Genomic DNA, 12209 nt, shown 5'->3' on the forward strand with positions numbered 1-12209 from the left:
CCTATTAGCCCCTAAACCGAGGCCCTCCCGCATTGCAAACACTAAAATTATTAACCCCTAATCTGCCCCTCCGGACATCGTCGCCACTATAATAAACATATTAACCCTTAAACCGCTACACTGCCTCCTCGCAAACACTAGTTAAATATTATTAACCCCTAATCTGCCACACCTAATATCGCCGCCACCTACATTATACTTATTAACCCCTAATCTGCCGCCCCAACGCCGCCGCGACTATTCTAAATGTATTAATGTATTAACCCTTTAAAACTAAGTCTAACCCTAACCCTCCCTAACTTAAATATAATTTAAATAAATATAAATAAAACCTACAATTATTACCTAAATAATAAATATTTACCTATAAAATAAACCCTAAACTAGCTACAATATAACGAATAGTTACATTGTAGCTAGCTTAGGGTTTATTTTTATTTTACAGGCAAGTTTGTATTTATTTTAACTAGGTAGAATGGTTATTAACCCTAGCCTAAACTAAACTATCAATAGCCCTTAAAAGGGCCTTTTGCGGGGCATTGCCCCAAAGATATCTGCTCTTTTACATGTAAAAAAAAATACAAACAACCACCCCAACAGTAAAACCAACCACCCACACAACCAACACCCCAAATAAAAGCCTAACTAAAAAAACCTGAGCTCCCCATTGCCCTGAAAAGGGCATTTGGATGGGCATTGACCTTAAAAGGGCATTTAGTTCTATTGCTGCCCAAAGCCCTAACCTAAGTCCGTCGGAAGAAGAGGATGCTCCGCGCCGGAAAGATGAAGATAGAAGATGCCGTCTGGATGAAAACTTCTGCCCATCTGGAGGACCACTTCTGCCCATCTGGAGGACCACTTCTGCCGGCTTTGTTGAGGACATCTTGTCGCTTGGATGAAGACTTCTTCCGTTAAGTGAATCTTTGGGGGTTAGTGTTAGGTTTTTTTAAGGGTATATTGGGTAAGTTTTATTTTTAGGTTAGGGCTTTTGGACCTTTTAAGGGCAATGCCCATCCAAATGCCCTTTTCAGGACAATGGAGAGCTTAGGTTTTTTTAGTTAGGCTTTTATTTGGGGGGTTGGTTGTGTGGGTGGTGGGTTTTACTGTTGGTGGGGTTGTTTGTATTTTTTTTACAGGTAAAAGAGCTGATTTCTTTGGGGCAATGCCCAGCAATTTGATAGTTTAGTTTAGGCTAGGGTTTTTTTTTTATTTTGTGGGGGGGCTTTTTTATTTTGAGAGGGCTATTAGATTAGGTGTAATTAGTTTATAGATCTTGTAATTTGTTTTTTATTTTCTGTAATTTAGTGTTTGTTTTTTTTGTTATTTAGCTAATTTAATTTAATTTAGTTAATTGTATTTAATGTAGGGAATTGATTTAACATAGGTTCGATTTTATTTTACAGGTCAATTTGTATTTATTTTAGCTTGGTGGTTATTAAATAGTTAATAACTATTTAATAACTATTCTACCTAGTTAAAATAAATACAAACTTGCCTGTAAAATAAAAATAACCCCTAAGCTAGATACAATGTAACTATTAGTTATATTGTAGCTATCTTAGGGTTTATTTTATAGGTAAGTACTTAGTTTTAAATAGGAATTATTTAGTTATTAATAGTAGGTTTTATTTATATTTATTTAAATTATATTTAAGTTAGGGGGGGTTAGGGTTAGACTTAGGTTTAGGGGTTAATAGTGGCGGCGACGTTGGGGGCGCAGATTAGGGGTTAATAAGTGTAGGTAGGTTGCAGCGACATTGGGGCGGCTGATTAGGGGTTAATAAATGTAATGTAGGTGTCGGCGATGTTGGGGGCATCAGATTACGGGTTAATAAATATAATGTAGGTGGCGGCGATGTCCAGAGCGGCAGATTAGGGGTTAATAAGTATAATGCAGGTGTCGGCGATGTCGGGCGGCAGATTAGGGGTTAATAAGTGTAAGATTAGGGGTGTTTAGACTCAGGGTTCATGTTAGGGTGTTAGGTGTAAACATAAAATGTGTTTCCCCATAGGAATCAATGGGGCTGCGTTATGGAGCTTTACGCTGCTTTTTTGCAGGTGTTAGACTTTTTCTCAGTCGGCTCTCCCCATTGATGTCACAATACAACCAGCTCACCGCTGACTTAAGCAGCACTGGTATTGGAGTACGGCATGGAGCACAATTTTGCTCTACGCTCACTTCTTGCCTTTTAACGCCGGGTTTGTAACAACCTGTAATACCATTGCTGTATGTAAGTGAGCGGTGAGAAAAAACTGCATGTTAGCACCGCACATCTCATAACGCAAAACTCGTAATCTGGCCTTTTGTTTTTTGAACTGGTAAATAAGGAAGACAGTAGCATAAAAATAACTCATAATTATTTTTATATGGTCCCACAAGTGGACATTGGTTATTGAAGGTTAATTGGAGATGTTGATTATACATGAGTGCCTGCTACTGGTAAAATATCTATATTCAAAGTAATTCTTAATTGCTTGTAAATTAAAGGACTACTTAATGCAGCACAATTGCATAATTAACAAGTGTGTAATAAAAAGACAATGATTTAACACCTACTTTGAATTTAAAATAAGCAGTATATTTTGTTTTTGACAAATGTATTTTTTCTCCAATTTTCCGGCCCCTGTATCATGTGACAGACATCAGCCAATCACAGACTAGTATACATATACCCTGTGAGCTTGTGCACATGCTCAGTACGGTCTTGTTCCCAAAAACGTGTGTATATAAAAAGGCTGTGCAAGTTTGATAATGGAAGTAAATTGCAAAGTGCCTTAAAACTGCATGTTCTTTCTGAACTGTAAAAGTTTATTTTGACATGGGTGTCCCTTTAACAGTTTTAATAATTAAAAGGACATTGTACTGTAATTTTTGTATACCCTTTTAGTGTGTTCCTAATGGTGTTTTGCACCTTTTGAAGTGTATTACATTAATTACAATTAGCTCCTTTACCTTTATTTTGTATTTTGAAATTGCAGCTTTTCCCTGTAAAAGCCGCTATTCTAAAAATGTCAGTACTACATTATTGGCTGTACAAAGGCTCTGCAAACAAGAGGCAGCAGTTGAAATCAATCATCTAAGGTGCGATCAAATATACGGCGCAGGTTTCGGTGCAAGCATGGCAACCTGCGCCGTCCGTAATTTCATCTCGCACATCGGGGTATTACATAAACCCCGCCGGCAGTTCATAAAGTGCCGTAAGTCTGATAAACTAGCTATGTCCAGAAATGAGCGTAAATACAAATTTCTGGAGTCGCTAGTGACTTACGGCATTTTAGTAACTGCCGGCGCCTAAGAAAAGTAAATAAAATAACAAATCTCCCGTAAAAGTCTAACACTCCTCCCAAAAATAAGCCGACATGTAAAAGCCCTATATCCGCAATCCCCCCCTCTCATTACTAATATTAAATGTATTAACCCCTAGACCGACAATCCCCCACAACGCAATATGCCTATTTAAACTATTAACCCCTATATCCACCATCAAACCCACACCGCAAGTAATGACTAAATTATTAACCCCTAAATCCGCCAACCACAACATCGCAAACAACCTATTAAAACTATTAACCTCTAATCTGCCATTAACCCACAACGCAATAAATCTAATCAAGTATTAACCCCTAAACCGCCATAGCCCACAACGCAATAAACCTAAACTTAAAAGGACTTTTTGCAGGGCATTGCCCCAAGATAATCAGCTCTTTTGCACAAAAAATACACACAGCCCCCCCTACCAGTAAACCCCCCCGCCCACCAAACCCCCCCCCAAAAAAATACTAACACTAAAAACACTAAACTACCCATTGCCCTGAAAAGGGCATTTGTTGGGCATTGCCCTTAAAAGGGCATTCAGCTCTTTTGCTGCCCACCCTATCTAAATAAAATAAATCCCCCCAAAAACCCCTTAAAAAACCCTAAGTCTAACCCCCAAGTGGTCCTCACCTGTCCTGAAGTTCAGCGGAGAAGGTACTGTTCCAGGCGGTGAAGTCTTCTTCCAAGCGGCAACCTCTTCTTTCTTCCAGGAACCAGCTGGCACGGAGCGGAGGGCGGAGTTGAAGACTGGCGACGCTGGAACTGAAGACCGACTACTCTGGAACTGAAGACCAGCGACCGCGGAGTCATGGAGCATGGAGGATCCTCTTCATGCAATCTCCGCCATACACTGAATAGGAATTCAAGGTACGCGATTAAAAATGGCATCATTTGAATTCCTATTGGCTGATTTGAGCCTTCAAATTCAAATCAGCCAATCGGATGAGAGCTACTTAAATCCTATTGGCTGTTCAAATCAGCCAATAGGATTTCAGTAGCTCAAATCCTATTGGCTGTTCAAATCAATAATAAAGTAATAATGTAAGGGGGAGAGTGCAAAAATATTAGCACTATTGTGCATTAACATTTGTTGAGCACAGTCATGAGTATTTCTATTTTTACAGTCATATTACAAGTCCATAGAATTTTTTTTATCACTTGAGCAATAGCCATGTGCACACTAAATCACTTACACCTAGATTACAAGTTTTGCGCTATAGAGGGTATTTAACGAACACAACAAAAGTTATTTCACCCTCCATAGCGCTGCCATTACAAGTTTTAGAAAAATACAAGCGCTGCTTTGACATGCTCGTGCACGCTTTCCCCATAGACATCAATGGGAGAGAGTGTCAGAAAAAAAACTAACCCATTTAGCTCTTTTAAGAGTGCCCACCCTAATCTAAAAAAAAACACCCCAAAAAAACCTTAAAAAACCTAACTCTAACCCCTCTTTAGGTACTCACAGTTATTGAAGTTCCGCTTGAATGATCTTCATCCCCGCGGCTCCATCTTCATCCAGGCGGAATCTTCATACGGACGGCTCCTTCTTCATCCATCGTGGGACCGCTATCTTCTTTATCCCTGCGGAGGCGGAGAGGTGATGCACGGAGGCGGAGGTCCAGGCCGAAGTACGGGGGGAGGTCCAGGCGGAGGTCCATCAATCCGATGTGGAGGTCCTCTTCATGCGATCGTCCGCCGCACACTGAGGATTGAAATTCAAGGTACCACTTTTATACTGGGGTAACATTGCATTCCTATTGGCTGATTCAAATTTTTTGTTAGTGGGTCTCTGTATTTATTTGAGAGCAAAAGAGCTGATTTCTTTAGGCCCTTTTAAGGGCAATTGATAGTTTATTATAGATTAGGTTTTTTATTTTGGGATGTTTTTTTTTTTTTTAATGGGCATTAGAATAGGAATATTTTTTTATTATTTATGATAATTTGTTTGTTATTTTGTTCAATGTTTTTTTTTTTCTCGTTTTGGGGTGTTTTTTTACAATATGCATTTTTTTTAATGGGCAGCAAAAGATCTGAATGCCCTTTTAAGGGCAATGCCCATACAAATGCCCTTTTCAGGGCAATGGGTAGATTAGGTTTAACGTTATTTTTATTTTGTGGTTTTGGGGGGGGGGGGGGTTTGTAATGTTAGTGGGTCTTTGTGTTATTCTTTTGTAGAAAAAGAGCTAATTTCTTTAGGGCAATGCCCTACAAAAGGCCCTTTTAAGGGCCCACAAAAGGCCCTTTTAAGGGACCTTGGTAGTTTATTATAGATTAGGGTTTTTTTATTTTGGGGTGGGCTAGGGTATTAGAATGGGAATACTTTTTATTGTTTTGGATAATTTCGTTTGTTATTTTTTTGTAATGGTAGGTTTTTTTATTTTTCATAATTTTAGTGTTTTTTATTTTTTGTAATGGTAGGTTTTTTTTTATTTTGTAATGTTAGGTTTTAGTGTAAGGCATCTTAGGTTTTATTCCACAGGTAACTTTGTATTTATTTTAACTAGGTAGTTAGTAAATAGTTTAGGGATTAATTAATTTATTTAGTGGTGGCGATGTTGGGGAGCAGCGGAATAGGGGTTAATAGAATTATTATAGTGTGGGTAATGTTGGGGGGCAAGGAAATAGGGTTTAATAACTTTAGTATAGTGGCGACGAAGTTTGAGAGCTGGCGGTTTAGGGGTTAATTAATTTATTTAGTGGTGGCAATGTTGGGGAGTGGCGGAATAGGGGTTAATAGAATTATTATAGTGTGGGTAATGTTGGGGTGCAAGGAAATAGGGTTTAATAACTTTAGTATAGTGGTGACGATGTTGGGGAGCGGCGGAATAGGGGTTAATACATTTTATTAGTGGCAGCGATGTTGGGAGCGGCAGATTAAGGGTTAATAACTTTAAAATAGTGTTTGCGATGCGGGAGGGCCTCGGTTTAGGAGTTAATAGGTAGTTTATGGGCGTAAGTGTACTTTTTTACACTTTAGTTATGAGTTTTATGTAACAGTTTTGTTGCGTAAAACTCATAACTACTGCTCTCAGATGGCGTAACGGATTGTGTTTGTATAGGCTGAAATGCAAGCTATTTAGCCTCACTGCAAAACTCGTAATGGCAGGGCTATGGAAGTCCCATGAAAAAACTTCTTTTTTTTTTATACGGGACTGACGTTGCGTTACAGGCTAAAAGGCTTGCTGTACAGCTATACTGACAAGACTTGTAAAGGCTGCGTTGCTGTTTTAACGCTGAAATTACCATTTTTCAGCATTAAAACATGAACGCACAACTTGTAATCTACCTGTTACATAATAGACATCTATGGGGGGTGGGGGGGAGTAAAAGTCATGCGCATATCTGTTTACCGCCAAGCCAATGGAGTGCAAAATATCTGCTCAGGTAAGTTCTTCATGTAGTTCTGTGCTATACTATTTTAAGAATACATAAGCATAAAAGATTTGACAATTACATACATACACCTGCCATACATACACTAGACATTTGACCCCTTTACAGTCTTCCTTTTGTCATTTTAATAAATAAACTATTGTTTTGTAATTATTAAATCTAAATATAATGTAAATAATTTATTTCCATATCATTTTATGCATTTTGTTATGCAAACTAGCAAGTGAAAATGGCTTATTCAGGTCTCCATAACTGCTAAATTTTACATAGATATATGTTGGATTAAATTTGAGTAAGACAAGTAAGTGACCGCTTGTAATATGAGCAAAATGAGGGCACTAATAGAGCGCTCTGTGCTATCCATTAAAAGAATATCACTTGATAACAAAGTTTTGGTGGTGTTACAATGCTTTGATTAAAATATGTTGCTATCCACTTATTATACCAGATTCTGTGTTAATCTTGGCGCAAGAGCAAGTGCAAGATAACAAACCCTTCACTATTGATTGTGTTCCATTTGCAATCTAGGCCGTAATGTATTATACTTTTTCTACAAAAATATATATGTATAGTCTTACTATTATGTCATTTAAGTGTTTACTTTATAGGTGCTATATATGTAAGGGCTCATTTACTGGAACTTTAACAACAGAATTGTATGATGTGTTTAGCATTTTGTGCATCAAGAATGTCTATTTAGTGGAACGGAAAAGTAAGGGGCGTTAAAGGGACACTCAATCAAAATTAAACTTTCATTATTCAGATAGAGCATGCAATTTTAAACAACTTTCCAATTTACTTCCATTAACAAAATGTGCACAGTCTTTTTATTTTTAAACTTTTTGAGTCACCAGCTCCTACTGAGCATGTGCAAAAATAAGTGTGTATGCATTTTTGAATGGCTGATGGCTGTCACATGGTACGTGTATGCATTTGTGATTGGCTGATGGCTGTCACATGGTACAGGGGGGAGTGGAAAAAGACATAACTTTTAAAATTGTCAGAAACAAAATCCACTACTCATTTGAAGTTCAAAATAAGTGCTATTGCATTGTCTGGTTATCATGCATTTGTTGATTATTCAAATTTACAGTGTTGACTGGTCCTTTAACATGATTTGCATGTTTACATGTTTTTAAATTAAATATATATCTAAAATAGAGAAAATAAATTAATTCCACATTTCTTACTCTTTCCCCATTGAACACTTGTTGTGTTTTATTTTTTGCCTACTTCCCATGAAGAAAAACTGAGTCATTGGTTAGAGACACATCTTTTATGTTCCCTGGAGGAAATTATACAATGAGAAAAAAAACACCAGGGTACTGGGATTGCCAATAATTGCATTTGAATGCAATGTTGGTTACTTTGAAAACAAGAATGTATTGAACTGTTTTAAATTGATACTAATTGCAGACTTGTTTAGCCCATGTACTGATAAATCATGATTTGTTTGTTTTTATCATCATGGCATGCACTTCAGCAATAATTTACTATCAATACATTTTATTTAGATATTTATTTATTTATATGTGTGTGTATTTTTTTAATTGTTCTTTCAAGTTTAAACTATTTGTTTTTATCACTTACATTTATTAATAAATGTTTTTGTTCTTTGCAACATGAATTCCATAACTTTATTGCTTCAAATTACAATGAATATTTATTTTTTTAAATTCAGTTGTAAAGGTGATTTTTGCCCATATAACAATATATATAAGAAATGCTATATACAATTTCAATGGTTATTGCTATTTGTGCTCACATTATCAACAGATTAATATTTTATAAAATTTAACTTAAATTCATCAGGCAAATGATAATGAAATATTCTAGCTGATAAGCTTATCTGGAGAATTGTATTATGTGGTTTAATTTCAAATTATAATATTGACTTTCTTACAGAAATTATTTCAGACATGAAAGAAGTTGAAAATTCCATCATTTACAATATCTGAAAATGGAGCATTTTAATTTACAGTTATAAACATTTTGACTCTATTTATGACTTGCAAAATGACTTCAACTAGTCTAAAATTAGCACTTGTGTTTCACTTGTGTTAACTTCTAATGTCCTGTGCTTTTCAAATTTGTAGGCTGATGCAATCAGTGTCTCAACTCTGTGGAGCTTTATAACTGTAGGTCTTGAGGACCAATTAGAGAACCAATTCTCACCCACAGAAAGTGGTGTCACATTACACAGGTATACAAAAGTAGTTTCAAAGTAGTTTCAAAATGACCAAAAGTAGAGGTGGACAGATAAAAAAAGCACTATATATATATATATATATATATATATATATATATATATATATATATATATATATATATACAGAAATAGAATCACTCTACACGGAACAAACAACAGCTCAGTATTTTGTTCTATGATTAGTCACCACCTAGGAGCAGCCTCTTTTAACCCAATAATACAAATGCACACAGAAAGAGAAGTGCTCTACTAGGAATGAACAACAGCTCAGTAGCTTGTTCTATGATCAGTTGCCACCTAGGAGCAGCCTCTTTAGCCCAATTGTGCTTTTGATAGAGGAGCACTTTCCTGAAGTCTATCAGTATGGTCCCACCTACTAAAGTCAGTCCAGCCCTAAAATACCAGGCAATACTCCTTCTTTGGGCCTCGCCAGTAAGGTGCAACCATATTCCTCTAAGCAGAAAGGGCAAGGAGTCGATTTCTGGTTTCTTCTATCACCCTTAGGGAGACTTCCCCAGGGTCATAATACAAATTCTCTTTGTGTATGCATTTCAATTATGACCCTGGGGAAGTCTCCCTGAGGGTGATGAGTACCAGATGTGGACACCTTGCTTGATGTGCTTAGAGGAATTTGGCTGCACTTCACCCATAGAAGGCTGACATGGTTATCTTGGATTGCCATGTTCCTTGTTCAGAGGAGGATTGCCTGGTATTTTGGGTGCTGAACTGACCTTACTAGATGGGACCATACTGATGTACTTAAGGAAAGTTCTCCTCTCTCCATAGAATAAACTGTTGAGCTGAGGTTCGTTCCTGGTAGAGCGCTTTTCTTACTGTATGTATGTATATATATATATAAAAATATATATAGATATATATATATACTGTGTGTGTGTGTATATATATATATGTATATGTAAAAACACAGAAAAACTAAATGTATGCTATCCTGATACATTTCTTTCTTTCTTGACACAGTAAGTCCACGGATCATCTAATTACTATTGGGAATATCGCTCCTGCCCAGCAGGAGGTGACAAAAAGCACCACAGCAAAGCTGTTAAATATCACCTCCCTTCCCTCCAACCCCAGTCATTAAACCAAAGTAAAGGAGAGGAAGGAAGCAACAAGGTGCAGAGGTGCCTGAGGTTTATAACGTGACAAAAACCTGTCTTAGAAAAACAGGGCGGGCCGTGTCAAGAAAGAAATACATTTATCAGGTAAGCATAAATTTTGTTTTCATTCTAATGACACGGTGAGTCCACGGATCATCTAATTACTATTGGGAATCAATACCCAAGCTAGAGGACACAGATGATAGGGGAGGGAAAAGACAGGAAACCTAAACAGAAGGTACCACTGCTTGAAGAACTTTTCTCCCAAAAGAAGCCTCAGCCGAGGCAAAAGTATCAAATTTATAGAATTTTGAAAAAGTGTGTAGAGAGGACTAAGTTGCAGCCTTGCAAATCTGTTCCACAGAAGATTAATTTTTGAATGCCCAGGAAGAGGAAACAGCTCTTATAGAATGAGCCATGACTCTCTCAGGAGGCTGCTGTCCAGCAGTTTCATAGGCCAAGCAAATTATACTCTTCAGCCACAAAGAAATAGAAGTAGCCGTAGCTTTCTGACCCTTACATTTCCCAGAGAAAACAACAAACAGAGCCGAAGACTGGCGAAACTCCTTAGTCGCCTGTAAATAGAATTTCAACGCATGCACCACATCTAGGTTGTGCAGCAGATGCTCTTTATGGGAAGAAGGGTTAGGACATAAAGAAGGAACAACAATTTCTTGATTAATGTTTCTATTCGAAACAACCTTAGGAAGGTAACCTAACTTAGTACGCAGAATTACCTTATCAGAATGAAAAATAAGATAAGGGGATTCACACTGCAATGCAGAGAGTTCTGAGACGGAGCCTGTTGAAGAACTTTAAGAACAAGGTTAAGACTCCAGGGAGGAGTAACAGGTTTGAACACAGGACTGATTCTGACTAAGGCCTGACAAAGGGATTGCAAATCCGGTATATCCACCAGATGTTTATGTAACAAAATAGACAAGGCAAATATTTGACCTTTCAAAGAACTTGCCGATAATCCCTTCTCCAAACTTTCTTGGAGAAAAGACAAAATTCTAGGAATTTGAACTCTACTCCAAGAGTAGCCTCTGGATTCACACCAATGCAGATATTTATGCCATATCTTTTAGTAAATCTTCCTGGTAACAGGCTTACAAACCTGAATCATGGTCTCAATGACCGACTCAGAAAAACCATGCTTAGATAAAATTAAGCATTCAATCTCCAAGCAGTCAGCTTCAGAGAAACTAGATTTGGGTGACGGAAGGGCCCTTGAAATAGAAGGTCCTTCCTCAGTGGAAGTCTCCAAGGAGGGAGAAATGACATCTCCACTAGGTCTGCATACCAGATTCTGCGAGGCCATGCCGGGGCAATGAAGATCACTGATGCCCTCTCCTGTTTGATTCGAGCAATAACCCGAGGAAGAATAGCGAACGGAGGAAATAGGTATGCAAGACTGAAATTCCAAGAGACCACCAGAACATCTATCAGTAAAGCTTGAGGATCCCTCGACCTTGAGCCGTACCTCGGGAGCTTGATATTCTGAAGAGATGCCATGAGATCCAGATCTGGCTGTCCTCATTTGAGAATCAAGCTGGAAAACACTTCCGGATGGAGTTCCCACTCCCCTGGGTGAAAGGTCTGTCTGCTCAGAAATTCCGCTTCCCAATTGTCCACTCCTGAAATGTGGATCGCAGATAGACAGCCGTTGTGGGTCTCCGCCCCCCGAATAATCTTGGCCAAGGAACTCCGAGTTCCCCCCTGATGATTGATGTAAGCCACCAAAGTTATGTTGTCCGACTGGAACCAAAGCTAACTGAGGCCAGGCCAGAAGAGCACTGAAGATTGCCCTCAGCTCCAGAATGTTTATGGGGAGAACAGACTCCTCCCAAGTCCATGTCCCCTGATCCTTTAGAGAGCCCCAGACTGCTCCCCATCCCAGCAGGCTGGCATCCGTTGTCACAATCACCCAGGTGGGTCTGCGAAAGCAGGTTCCCTAGGAGAGATGATCCTGAGACACCCACCAAAGAAGAGAATCTCTTGTTGCCTGATCCAGATGTAATTGCGGAGACAGATCCACATAATCCCCATTCCATTGACTTAGCATGCATAACTGCAGAGGTCTGAGGTGGAAATGGGCAAACGGAATGATGTCCATGGCAGCTACCATCAGACCGATTACCTCCATACATCGAGCCACTGGTGGCCGAGG

The sequence above is a fragment of the Bombina bombina genome, chromosome 4 (genome assembly GCF_027579735.1).
Source record: "Bombina bombina isolate aBomBom1 chromosome 4, aBomBom1.pri, whole genome shotgun sequence".
NCBI lineage: Eukaryota > Metazoa > Chordata > Amphibia > Anura > Bombinatoridae > Bombina > Bombina bombina.